Genomic DNA, 11,523 nt, shown 5'->3' on the forward strand with positions numbered 1-11,523 from the left:
CCCTAATCCCCAGCGCCCCATTTTCCCCCAGCCGCCGCCGCCAGCCCTGGGAGCTGCTCGAGGAGCACCTCCCCAGCGCTGCCACCCTCGAGATCAAGCCGATCTCCTCCGCGGCTCCCCTACTTCTCCGTCCGTACTCTTCACGGGATCCATCTCAGGACTTCATGGGCAAGACCAAGCACACCACTCGGAAGACCGGGGCCGGCTCATCCTCTCGCACCCCTATGAACACGGGGTCGGAATCGGATGAGCCACACCGTCCTTTCAAACGGACTGCCCAGCGTTCTCCGCCCCGCCGTTCGCCGTCTCCCTCGCCGTCTGATGATGCTGACCCCGACTTCGAGGAGGAGCTTGCCGCCGAGGAACTTCCTCAACCCGTCGCTTGAAGGTCCAAGCTCGGGTCTCGCAGGGCGTCCTACATGCCACAACCGCCTCCTGCCCAGCCTGAAGGTGAAGCTTGCCGCATCTCCTTAGAGCCTCCTGCCACGTTAGGTCGTAATATCACAAACTTCACCACACTTGGGGCAGCTTCCTATCTTACTTTCCGCCGCGACGTAAATCAATACGAAGTCGGCAGTGATTCTACGGATTCACGTTTCCGCACAAACGTCCAGGCGGACATCTTTTCAACCATCATAGTTCCTAAGGGGTTATCTAATCATCTTTACATTGATGTTGAGCACATTCGCATGCACCCGGCGAAATATCCGGGTGCCATTGAGCTTATTGAGTCATCAGGGCTTGCCGCCCCGTTTGCTTTTCATTGCGACTATAATGCTGCTGCCATTCACCAGTTCTATGCCACATGTCATTTTGGCTCCGACAACACTGTCACCTGGATCACCTCTGACATTCGCTTCAAAGCCACTTATGCTACTTTTGTTGCCGCATTGGGTTTTCCCCATTCCGCTTATAAAATACATAAGGATGATCCTAACCATGCGCCTAAGACTATTGACGTGTGTGGACACCTAATCAAACCACCACGTGAGCTTGATGCGGATGAGCGCCTGAGGGACCTTAACCAGGTATCCATCTGGCGCTCACCTTACTTCATTATCTTTCAGTGTGTCATCCGCACCATCTATCCCAAGATGGGTGATAAGGGTTCTTGCAGTGGCTATTGTATCGACATCATGTACCACTTGTTCGAGAACCCCAAGAGCAAAATCAATGTGCCTCATTTCCTATGGCATGAGATTAGGCTTGCTAGCTTTCAGTACAAGCGAGCCTTTCCTCACGCTCCTTTCATTCAGGCACTTATTAACCACGTTGCTGATTTCTCTGTGGCTACCACTCACATCCATCGCAAGTGGTCCATTCCCGCTCACAATGGCGGATGACTTTGCTCCCAAGAACGCCCCTTCTTCCTCTACTACCACTCGCCGCACTGCTGCACGGGCCGCCACCCCTTCATCTAGCTCCGCTTCTCTCGGTCGCATTGCCAAATTCCTTGGCAAAGCTCACTCCGCTTTGATGAAGGCTGTCTCCTTTCAGTGTGGTCAAACCCATGATGTGGTTTCCCGCTTAGTTTCCTCTCAGAATGCCCTCAAGGCTCGTTTGAGAGCCTCAGGCGATCTTGATGTGAGTGATGATGAGGCCCCTCCTGCTGCTCCTTCCATTGATTTTGGCTTCCCTTCTGGTCCTGAGTGGTCTGAGTTCTTTGACGAGGCTGGGGGTAGTGGTTTGGCTGATGATGCTAATGATGATGGTGATGCGCCTTGAGTTTTGTTGGTGCTGTTGATGGCTCCCTTTTTGGTACTTGGTGCCAAAGGGGGAGTAATGTATCGTAGTTAAATTTTTATTCTCGTCTTTTTTTTAGTCTTTGGAGATTTAATGTAATGGATAAAACTCATGTATGGCTACTTATGAATGGTTGTGACTTGCTATGATATCATCATAGACTATTATGTCTTGCTCCTTTATTTCTATGATGATCTATTATCCTTCCATTTGATCCATTTGGAGCTTCGATTTCTTTATCATGCATATCTTGAGGGGGAGATCCGTACTAAACATCTCCTAGACTATAATGTATGTTTTAATATTTTTGAGACCTATGTATATGTTGTCATCAACTACCAAAAAGGGGGAGATTGAAAGTGCATGCTATGCCCCTAATTGTCTTTTGGTGTTAATGACAACACATACATAGGAAACTAATCCTATTTGTTGAGTGTATCTCACGACGGCAAGTACTTTAGTAGATTAAGATTTATGTGCCAAAGGTTGCCTGAAAAGATTGGTGATGTATATTTTGAGAAGACTCGGGATTAAGAAGAGATGCTGTAGAATAGTCTTTTGAGTTTACTAATATTGAGTATAGGGATCCCGCACTATTAAGAGGGGATCACAGGCTTTGCGATAAACTTGCTCATACCACATCTCTACAAACACATCAAACACCACATACTGTCCACTGTCTACAATTCAATATATGTCCAATTACCTCGGACATCCGGCTCCCTCCGGACGTCCGAGGCCTGGACGTCCGGCCGGCTTCGGAAATCCGCAGCCAGACACCAGTAGTCTGTAAGGCTTATATCTCGGAAATCCGGCTCCCTCCGGACGTCCAAGGGCCGGACGTCCGGCCAAGCTCCGGAAATCCGGAGGTCAACACCAGTAGAATGTGTGCACTATATCTCGGAAATCCGGCTTCCTCCGGATGCCCGAGCGCCGGATGTCCGACACCCATCGGAAATCTGGAAGCCACCACCAGTAGAACTTGTGCTGTATAACACGGACTTCCGGGCCACTCCGGACGTCCGTATGCTGATGAATTCAAATATGATTCAGGCACATCTACAGGCCTCGGACGACCGACCCCTGTCGGACGTCCGGCCGCTGATGAATTCAGAAGAGTTCCAGTCATGCCTACAGGTCTCGGACGACCGACCCCCGTCGGACGTCCGGCCCCTCACGGACGTCCAGACTTCCGACAAGTGTCGGACGTCCGGACCCTGTGTGACTTATTGCACCTCCAACGGCTGGATTTCACTCCACACTATAAATACTCCTCTCCCACCTCGTGAAAGGGTGTTCAACACAGCTAAGACACATCCAAGAACACCTTTCCTCTCACTCACTCTTGTCTACACTAAATCCTAGATCCCAAGAGCATTTGTGAGTCCTTTAGAGTGTTGTTCCAATCAAAAGATAGATCGTCTCCCTCTCCTCCTTCCCACCAAAGTGATTTGTGATTTGAGCAAGTTTTGAGCAATCCCCGTGATCTTGTTACTCTTGGAGGTTGGAGACTCCTAGGCAGTAGGAGTCTTCGGAGAGGAATCAAACCATTGTGATATCCCCCGGAAAGTTTGTGAAGGTTTGGAAGCCACCTCAAGGCTTACCACTAGTGGTTGAGAAACGCCTTCGTGGAGTTATCTCAAAGGGAGAATAGGGTGAGCCTTCGTGGCATTGGTGTGCCTTCGTGGTAACATCCGCCCCTCTAACGGTGACGTAGCTTCCCTCCAAGGAAGTGAACATCGGGATACATCCTTGTCTCTCTCGGAGTTTCGGTTATTCCGAACCCTAACTCTCTACTTGTGTTAATCCTTATTATATACTTGTATTTGCTTATTGTTTACCGCTTGCCTTGCTTCACTCCTAATAGCTTACTCTTTGTCATAGCAATTATTAGGCTTACACTTATATTCCGCACTTTAGCCTAAAATTGCTAAGTAATTGTTAAAATTTGGATTTGTACCTATTCACCCCCCCTCTAGGTCCATCTCGATCCTTTTCAAACCCCCTGCTACCTTAGGTCGTTCAATCACGAACTTCACCACACTTGCCAAGTCGTCATACCTCACTTTCCGCCGCGACATTGATCAATACGCTGTCGTACGTTACTCTACGGACTCACGTTTCCGCACACACGTCCAGGCGGACATTTTTACTACAGTCATAGTTCCTAAGGGTTTATCTGTTCATCTCTATATAGATCTTGAGCATATTCACATGCACCGGGCGAAATACCCGGGTGCCATTGAGCTTATTGAGGCATCGGGGCTTGCCGCCCCGTTTGCTTTTCATCGCGATTTTAATGCTGCTGCCATTCACCAGTTCTATGCCACATGCTACTTTGCTCCAAACCACACTCTCAGCTGGATCACCTCTGACGTTCGCTTCACAGCTTCTTATGATACATTTGTTGCCGCTCTTGGTTTCCCCAACTCCGGATTCAAAATACATAGGAATGATCCTAACCATTCACCTAAGTGCATTGAGGCGTGTGGGTATCTTCTTAAACCTCTCAGTGAGCTTGATGCGGATGAACGCATGAAGGATCTTAACCAGGTATCCATCTGGCGCTCACCTTACTTCATCATCTTTCAGTGTCTCATCCGCACCATCTATCCCAAGATGGGTGATAAGGGCTCTTGCAGTGGCTATTGTATTGACATCATGTCTCACTTGTACAAGCACCCCAAGAGCAAAATTAATGTGCCTCACTTTCCATGGCATGAGATTCGGCTTGCTAGCTTTCAGTACAAGCGAGCCTTCCCTCATGCCCCCTTCATCCAGGCTCTTATTAATCATGTTGCTGATTTCTGTGTTGCTGTCACTCACACACATCGCAAGTGGGTCATTCCCGCTCACATGGCAGATAACTATGCTCCCAAGAAAGCCCCATCCTCCACATCCACTCGCCGCACTGCTGCCCGGTCAGCCACCCCCTCATCTAGCTCCGCTCCGCTCGGTCGCATTGCCAAATTCCTTGGCAAGGCACATTCTGCTATGATGAAGGCCGTCTCTTTCGAGTGTGGTCAAACCCATGATGTGGTTTCTCGCTTAGTCTCCTTCAAGAATGCCCTCAAGGCTCGTCTGAGAGCCTCGGGCGCTCTTGATGTGAGTGATGATGAGGCCCCTCCTGCTGCTCCTCCTTCTAACTTTGGCTTCCCATCTGGTCCGGAGTGGGCTTATTTCCTTGACGAGGCTGGTGGCAGTGGTCTGCCTGATGATGAGGATGATGATGTTGAGGATGATGCCTGATTAATGATGATATTGATGAGGGTGATCCTTGAGTATGTGATAGCATTGCCGGTTTTCCCTCCTTTTTGGTCCTTGATGCCAAAGGGGGAGAACATTATCTTATCTTAGTTTTCAATTTTAGTTCCTCTCACAATGTATGGTATGATGTATTGTGTCGAACTTAATGATGTATCATCATGTAACGATACTTATGGATGGTGTGCTATGCCATCACCTATGGATGATGTATTGTTGAACTATCATGTGGAGTTTTATGCTATCCTATTGATTCATATGATATGCTATGTATTGTTGAACTATTATGGTGTTATATCATGCTATTATCTTCAATGCACACATTAAGGGGGAGCTCCCGCACTTACCTATTTTACTATGCATATAATAAGGGGGAGCTTCATAAGCATCGTAACAAAACTCTCCTGTCGTGGGTATAAGCCTGACAGTAGATGTGTAGGGTACGAATGAGATGGGCAGAGTCCTAGCTACGGCGAGGTTGTATGAGTTCGGGCCCCTTTGCGGTGGAGGTAACAGCCCTACGTCTCAGTGCTCTCGGAGCTTGTTACCGAGTGTAATACGGAATACAATGATTTTCTAACCCTTCTACCAGTGGGGGAGGGCGGCTTATATAGAGTGCGCTGCCCTCCACAACGGTTCCGGTATAAGGGCGGAGTAGTGGGGATTGAATGCATAAGTTACAGGTAACGTATGCTCTAAATGCTAATAAATGCACCCGGAAACGTACGACCGTTTCCCTCCAAGGAGGTTACGATGTACCGAGTGTATCCAGTCGGTTAGCTTGGTATTCTCCGAATGCTAGTATCCGACTGGATGATATAGGACCTGTTGCCGACTGGATAATGGGGATTCCTTAATTCAGTCGGGATAGACTTAGGGTCTTGTCCTTTGTGTGGGGTAGTCCTTGGGTAGGACCTGTATGGCAGGCCTATGACCCTACCCTAGGACTATGACCCCATCATTAGTCCCCGAATGGATTGGGGTTGAAACGATGAAGCGGTGCTTGAAGTTCGGATCTGACTGGATTAGATTCGGCTTGGGTGTTGCTTGCCTCGATCCATTTTACCTTTTCTGACCAACGATCCGAGTGGAAGTGCTTGTGAAACCGACTGTCGGGAGCCGAGTGTTCCCGCGGCATCTTTTGATGCGACCGGTCAACTGACAGCGGCGGATTTTCCGGGATCTCAAATTTCGGGTTCCACGCGCTCAGCGGGGACGACATCAGCGCACTCGAGTAGCGCCTGACGCCTCGATTCTCGTGCCTTCAAGTCCTCCACTGATATTGCCGCGGCCGGTCGGGCGGATAAGGTTTCGGGGCCACCCGCCAGTGACCCAGTCGGAACCCTATTTAAATCTGGGCGGCAAGGCTTCTTCGTTACGCTCGCCGAATCTTTCGCTCTCGCCTGCCCCGTCCTTCTCGCCACCTCCAGCGCTCCTATCTTCCTCCCTTCTCCTTCCTCCCGAGGGCTCGCAGCCGCCGCCATGACCAAGGGCCAAACCAGCAAGATGGAGGCGAGGAAGAAGAAGGGGAAGACGGCGGTGCCTGCCCAGCGGCGGCAGCGGCCGGTGCCGGTGGGATGGATCCAGGGCGACTTCCTCCCCTCCACGGTGACGGAGGGGGATCTACTGCAGCTGGTGGAGCATGGGGTGATCATGCACAAGTCCTGGAGGCTGCCAGCGGAGGACGAGGTCGAGCCAGCGCCTCGGGAGGGGGAGCGCGTCTTGCTCCTCAGCCACGTCAATCGAGGTTTTTCTTTGCCCCCGCATCCTTTCTTCAAGGGCATCATGAATCACTTCGGTGCCCAACTTCATCATTTCCCTCCGAATGCCATCGCGCACCTTTCTGCCTTCATAGTCTTATGTGAGTGTTTCATCGGCTGCCCTCCCCATTGGGGTTTGTTCAAACACATCTTCTCCGCCCGATCCCAAACCATCAAACGACTTAGCCAGTCGGATGATAAGACGCACCTCCTCCAGCTCTGTGGGGGTTTAGGATTCCAGAAGAAGAGTCAGAGTAGCTACCCTGCTCTCCAGTTAAGTGAGTCGGTTAGGAACTGGCAGTCAACGTGGTTCTACTGCCAGGATATCGCCTGTCCGAATGCGTCGACTGGTCTGCCTCCTTTTAGTCTAGACCGGTCCGCCCTGCCTAAGCAACTCGCGCTCTCGAAGGCGGAGAAGAACGACGTCCGGCCCTTGGTTGAGGCACTCGTGGACGTTGTCAGGAAGGGGGTCACCGGAATAGACCTGCTGGAAGTCTTCCTTGGTCGGCGGATCCAGCCTCTGCAGGCTCGCGACCATGCCATGTGGCATTATACGGGGCCCGAGGATTCCATTCGGACCAATGTTGTGGGCGTGACTGAGGAGAGGGTGACCTCATGGGTGCTCCAGATCACGGGCCCCTGCGAGAATCCCAAAGGATCACGGTGAGTGAAGCCCTTCTGCGCGGATAATCCTCCGCCGAATCAGGTGAGAGACTCTTGTCGAGTGCTCCTAACTGTCTTAGTCTTGTCGTTTGCTTGAATCTCTGTGTGATGTTTGATGTCGCCGACTGAAGCTGAAGCGGCTGACGTGGAGCGTTCGATTCTGGAGAACGTTCCACTCGGCGACGACGCCAATCGGGATCTGCTCCGTGCGCACATCCGCGTGGGCAAAGTTGGTCCTTTCATCGGTCGACTGAGAGAAGTCGTCGGCCGAATCGACAAGGAGCTTTGGCCAGAAGATGAGTCGCGGCAGGAGATGGAGAACCTGATGACTCGACTGGCGGAGATTCCGAACAGAATGCAGTCGTGGAAGAAATCTGCAGCTCGTTGCGGTGCCGATGTTGCTCTGTCCCTGGTCCGAGTCCATTGCAAGGAGGTGCGTGAGGAAAAACTGAAGACGCTGAAGGTCGCCAACACGAAGAAGCTTCGATTCGAAGACTTCATGGAGACGTTCCTTGAGAGTGCTACCCGCATCGCCGACGGAATCGACTTGGACACTTTCGTGGAGCCCTCCAGTCCTGGTGCCGGCCCAGCTGACGCGTAAGAAATTTTATCCTCGGTATGCCGAGTGTTTATCTGTAAGGTACTTTGGCCACTTCTGTTGGCCGTCACACTTTTAAATCGGTGCGGGTAAACTTGATCCGCATCGAGTTAGCTATCTTTGCGAGAATTTTGGAATCCGATTTTTGCTCTTCTGTTGCAATGTTGATTCGAGTTTTTGGTTGGCGTTTCTTGGTGAAGCCAAAGGCAAACAGCCGATGCTGGATCGCTGTTAAGCTCCCTCCGAGTGTGACGTGAAGTGCACACTCGGAGAAGGTTATTACTTAGGCGATGCTGGATTGCAGCTAAGCTCCCGAGTGTGACGTTAAGTGCACACTCGGAGAGAGTGAATACTTAGGCGATGCTGGATCGCAGCTAAGCCCCCGAGTGTGACGTTAAGTGCACACTCGGAGAGAGTTAATACTTAGGCGATGTTGGATCGCAGCTAAGCCCCCGAGTGTGACGTTAAGTGCACACTCGGAGAGAGTTGATACTTAGGCGATGCTGGATCGCAGCTAAGCCCCCGAGTGTGACGTTAAGTGCGCACTCGGAGAGAGTTAATACTTAGACGATGCTGGATGCAGCTAAGCCCCCGAGTGTGACGTTAAGTGCACACTCGGAGAGAGTTAATACTTAGGCGATGCTGGATCGCAGCTAAGCCCCCCGAGTGTGACGTTAAGTGCACACTCGGAGAGAGTTGATACTTAGGCGATGCTGGATCGCAGCTAAGCCCCCGAGTGTGACGTTAAGTGCGCACTCGGAGAGAGTTGATACTTAGGCGATGCTGGATCGCAGCTAAGCCCCCGAGTGTGACGTTAAGTGCGCACTCGGAGAGAGTTAATACTTAGGCGATGCTGGATCGCAGCTAAGCCCCCGAGTGTGACATTAAGTGCACACTCGAAGAGAGTTAATACTTAGGCGATGCTGGATCGCAGCTAAGCCCCCCGAGTGTGACGCTAAGTGCGCACTCGGAGAGAGTGAATACTTAGGCGATGCTGGATCGCAGCTAAGCCCCCGAGTGTGACGTTAAGTGCACACTCGGAGAGAGTTAATACTTAGGCGATGCTGGATCGCAGCTAAGCCCCCGAGTGTGACGTTAAGTGCACACTCGGAGAGAGTTAATACTTAGGCGATGCTGGATCGCAGCTAAGCCCCCGAGTGTGACGTTAAGTACACACTCAGAGAAACTTAATACTTAGGCGATTCTGAATCGCAGCTAAGTTTTTTTTTTTGAGACCAGAGTCTGCGACCGTGGAAGAACCTTGAACGTGCAAAAAACTCAATCTGCTTTATATTATTTCGCCAATACTTGTTCTTTACATCGCTTCAGTCGACGGTCACGTGTAGAAACGCTTCAGGAGGTCTCCGTTCCATGCGCGCGGCTCGTCTGTCTCCCTCTGAATGTTGTAGAGTCTGTATGCTCCGTTGTTCAGCACCTTGGACATGATGAAGGGTCCTTCCCAGGCCGGAGCCAACTTGTGGGGTCTTTGTTGATCCACTCGGAGCACCAGGTCGCCTGCTTGGAACGTCTGACTTCTGATGTGGTGTGCATGAAAACGCCGCAGATTTTGTTGATAAATGGTCGAGCGAGTTAACGCCATCTCGTGCTCCTCTTCCAGAAGATCCACTCCGTCTTGCCTTGCTTGTTCTGCTTCGGCTTCGGAGAAGAGTTCGACTCGTGGCGCATTGTGTAGCAATTCACTCGGAAGGACCGCTTCTGCTCCATAAACGAGGAAGAACGGTGATCGCCCTGTAGATCTGTTCAGGGTTGTTCGAAGTCCCCAAAGCACTGAAGGTAGCTCGGTAACCCAAGCACCAGCGGCATGTCCTATCTCTCGCAGGAGTCGGGGCTTCAATCCTTGCAAAATAAGCCCGTTCGCCCGCTCTGCTTGTCCATTGGACTGAGGATGTGCTACGGAAGCAAAATCCACTCGGATGCCCTGGCTTGTGCAGAACCCTTTGAATCTGTCCGAGTCAAAGTTTGTCCCGTTGTCCGTAATTATGCTGTGAGGTACACCGAATCTGAAGATGATGTCCCTAACAAACTTGACGGCTGTCGAAGCGTCGAGCTTCTTGATAGGCTTCGCTTCGGTCCACTTCGTGAACTTGTCGACTGCCACCAACAGATGTGTGTATCCACCTTGGCCTGTCTTGAACGGGCCGACTGTATCTAATCCCCACACTGCAAACGGCCACACCAGAGGGATCGTCTTCAACGCGGACGTTGGCTTGTGGGACTTGTTGGAGTAGAACTGGCAGCCCTCACATTGATCAACCATATCCTTAGCCATCTCGTTAGCCTGCAGCCAAAAGAAGCCAGCCCTGAATGCCTTGGCTACGATTGCTCTCGAAGAGGCGTGATGACCGCAGGTCCCCGAGTGAATATCCTCCAGAATCAGCTACCCCTCCTCTGGGGAGATGCATCGTTGAAGAACGCCTGAGATACTCTCCTTGTACAATTGGCCTTCAATGACAGTGAATGACTTCGATCTGCGGACTATCTGCCTGGCTTGGAATTCGTCTTCTGGAAGTTCTTGCCTCAAGATATATGCCATGATCGGCATAGTCCAATCGGGAATGACAGCCAGAATCTCCATGACCAGATCAACCACAGCAGGTACATCGACTTCAGTCAGATCTGTTGTGCTCTTGGGTTGTATCGGTTCCTCTGTGAAAGGATCTTCTTTGACTGAGGGGAGGTGGAGGTGCTCGAGGCAGATGTCACTCGGGACTGGTCTCCGAGTGGATCCGAGTTTTGCTAACTCGTCAGCTGCTTGGTTCTTCAGTCTTGGAACATGGTGGAGCTCTGGACCTTCAAACTTCTTCTCCAGCTTCCTCACTGCATTGTAGTACGTGGTCATGGTGGGGTTCCTGACGTCCCACTCTTTCATCACTTGATTGACCACCAAATCCGAATCGCCGTAGACCATCAAGCGACGAACGCCGAGTGAGATGGCCATGCGCAATCCGTAGAGGAGAGCTTCATATTCTGCCTCGTTGTTGGAGGAATCAAAGTGTATCTGCAGCACGTACTTGAGCTTGTCGCCCTTTGGTGATATGATCACAACACCAGCGCCGGAGCCATTCAGCATCTTAGACCCATCGAAGAACATTGTCCAATGAGCCGTGTAGATGTGGGTCGGTTGCTGTTGTTCTACCCATTTTGCTATAAAGTCAGCCAGGGCTTGAGACTTAATAGCTTTCTTGGCCTCGAACTTGATGTCACAGTACAACATCTCCATTGCCCACTTCGCCACTCGGCCTGATGCATCTCGATTGTGGAGAATTTCCGACAACGGAGCATCAGAAATGACAGATACCGAGTGGTCTTGGAAATAATGAGCCACCTTCTTCGCAGTCATGTAGATCCCATAGATAAGTTTTTGATAATGGGGATACCTCTGCTTGGAAGGGGTCAGGACTTCGGAGACGTAGTACACTGGCCGCTGAACTTTGTATGCTTTGCCTTCTTCTTCTCGCTCGACTGTAAGAACAG

The sequence above is a fragment of the Hordeum vulgare genome, chromosome 1H (genome assembly GCF_904849725.1).
Source record: "Hordeum vulgare subsp. vulgare chromosome 1H, MorexV3_pseudomolecules_assembly, whole genome shotgun sequence".
Classification (NCBI taxonomy): Eukaryota; Viridiplantae; Streptophyta; class Magnoliopsida; order Poales; family Poaceae; genus Hordeum; species Hordeum vulgare.